Genomic DNA, 3,061 nt, shown 5'->3' on the forward strand with positions numbered 1-3,061 from the left:
CAATAACGTCTACGGCCTCACCTTCACTGTCGTCTTGTTCACAGCTTCCATCGGCACCATGGTTCTCACTTACACTAAGATCACTCTCGTCTGTCTGATGAGTAAGAACAAGTCTCTGAACAGTAAAGCTTTAAAGACCTGCAGCACTCATCTGGTGGTGTATCTCATCATGGTGTTCAATGGAATATCTATTATTACACTCCATCGCTTCCCTCAGTACACAGACTACAGAAAAATCTGTACCATCCTGTTCCACATCATCCCCTGCAGCCTCAACCCCATCATCTACGGCGTGCAGTCCAAAGAGATAAATAAGTTCTTGTCAAAGCTGTGTAAGTCTGAGAGGGTTTCACCGTCACTGAAAAGTTAGTTTCTGAGAGTTTGTTTTGCAAATGTATTTATACAAATATCATAATGTGCCCAACTGCCTCGTGTTTGTCTCCTGTCAGTAAGTGTTCAGTTGGTTTGAAGCGCAACAGACGACTGTTCTGTGGGAAGTAGGCACGAATATAAAATACACTTTAAAATGATTCTTGATTCATAGATGAAAGTCCTCGACAGCTCAGAAGGAGTCTGGCTTCACACAGCTCCTCCACAAGATGGTTTATTGCTGTTGTTCCAGTTTTCTTCATCGGCTTCCCGTTCATTTTAGAATTTATTATAAGATTTAGTTTTTAAATCTCTTATGGTCTGGCTCCTGACTGTTTATCTGATGTCTTGCTCAAATACATCCCCTCCTGACCCCTCAGACCCTCCACCTTTGGCCCACTAAACGTCCCCCAGAGCAGAACTAAACAGTGATGCTGCGTTCAATGTCTCAGGCGCTCGTCTCTGGAACAGCTTTCCAGAGGACGTCAGACTCTCTGATTCAGTCAAGGGCTTCAAATGAAATCTTAAAACCTCCTTTTAGAGCTTTTATCTATTAATTATCAGACCTAATGCGTATTTTTTATGTGTCTGTGTGATCGAATCTGATTTACTCTCATCTTTTATGTGTCTTTTCTCATTTTATTATGTAAAACAATTTGAGCTGCACCTGCTGTATGAACTGTGCTATACAAATAAAGTTATTATTATTATCATTAATATTATTATTGAGCACAGTTAAATAGACAGTCACTCCATGAAAATTAAAACTGTATCATTGAATTAATACGCCTTTATAGAAAATAGCATGTTCACATGTCTTCTTAGATATATAATAGAAAGTATTATCAATTTGTGTTTTTGTTATAAGTGCATAATTAAGTGATAATAATCAATAACTACTTCAATACTAAAAGTAATTAAAAAACCTGTTCAAAACAAACTCACACAGGAGTTAATTCCTGCGAACACACTGATGTTTTTCTTCGATATATATATATTTGTCAGCACGTCAATGACAGTTATGTTTTCCATAAAAAAAAAAACTGTAAATAAATAAATAATATGATGAAATGATTAAATTACTTAAATGCAAGAAATAAAGGGTGAAAACCAACAACAGACCTGCTCAGTATGAAAATAACTCCATATAACTTGTGCTCAGAGGTTTGGATGGTTTATTATGAAAGTAATAAAACTTCAACGTTATGTTAACGCTGTTGTTCAGACACCAGGGGCCTGTTTCAGAGAGCAGCTTTAACAACACCTGAACTCTGAGGTGATGAACCCTGAATGTGCTCAGGTACAGAGCTCCGACATAACAATTCACCGTAGTGACGGGTAAAAAAAAGACGGACCCTCCATAAAGATATTAATGCATGAATATGCCGACTGCACACACAAAAAGTCAGAGCGGGAAAATGTCAATAAATGAACACAATAAAGTTTCATTCAGTGTAAATCATGAATTCATCACTGGGTCACAGCCTACGTCACACTTTAAATATATTAGTACAGCTTTAATCTGACGGGGACAAAACACAGGGGCCAAAAACTGAAGAAGAAGAATCCAGTCAAAGATTTTAAATATTAATATTTATATCAAAGACAGAGACGTAACTGTGAGCTCACCATCTGATCCGGTGATGATGTGGATGATGATCTGCACTGTAAAAAACACGGAGGTTAAAATACAGTAGGTTTAAAATTTTAGACATCAGTTCGATCTTTCACCCAAAATGTGTTTGGTGACTTTATCTCAGCTGCTTCAACAAATGCTGAACATTTAGAAACAGCCACTGAAATTCTGTTCAAACACGTTCAGACTGTGTGCAGCGTATTTCAAGGGTTATTATTATTATACGAAAACGTTCCATTTTGTGTCCCTCAAACAAAACTGTGCTATAAATTAGGGATGGGCAAACGATCAAAATTCATTATTCGATCATCAAAAAAATTAACGATCAATTATCGATTAATTGCAAAACCTCCATCTTTCAATGGCGTAGTGTTTTCAGAGGCCTCAAGGGAAGCCGCCGAGGCTTTGGACAGCGATGAGAGCCTCCGTCTGTTTCTGATTTTTTGCCTGGCATAGGTCCGGTGGGGGTCTCGTAGGCCCGTCGAGCCACCGTGCTCACCGGGCGGGGGGTCTCGTTGGCACGGCGGCTCGCCGGACCTATGCCAGGCATTGTAGGGGAAACACTGCGACTATCGATCAAAATTATTTGTGATCGATCAAAAGCCTTAACAATCAATCATCGATAATCGAAAATTGATGCCCATCCCTACTATAAATGTCAATAAACAATAAATACACTATAATCATTTTAGAATTTATTTTCCATATCTATTGTAACATTAAAACAATGTAAAAGTTTGTTTCTTTTGTTTTCAAAGAGTTTTAAACACTGTACACTGTATGAAGCATCATTCAAAAGCTGTAAAAATGACCTGTCCCTCAACATGATTGTTCTACTTTTACTAGCTATTAAGGCCCAAAAAATCAAACTATCATAAAAACATAAACTTATATATAAAGCCTCAAGTGTCCTTTCATTACTCATGAATGGGTTTTATTCTTAATATCTGTAAAATGTTGTAAAAAAACATCAATTTAGTCGGGTCGCCAGGTAGTCGTCAACCCTGTTACTGTTAATGAACACACCCCTTCTGAGATAATGGACTGCTCTGAAAG

This window comes from Epinephelus moara, chromosome 3 (genome assembly GCF_006386435.1).
Source record: "Epinephelus moara isolate mb chromosome 3, YSFRI_EMoa_1.0, whole genome shotgun sequence".
Classification (NCBI taxonomy): domain Eukaryota; kingdom Metazoa; phylum Chordata; class Actinopteri; order Perciformes; family Serranidae; genus Epinephelus; species Epinephelus moara.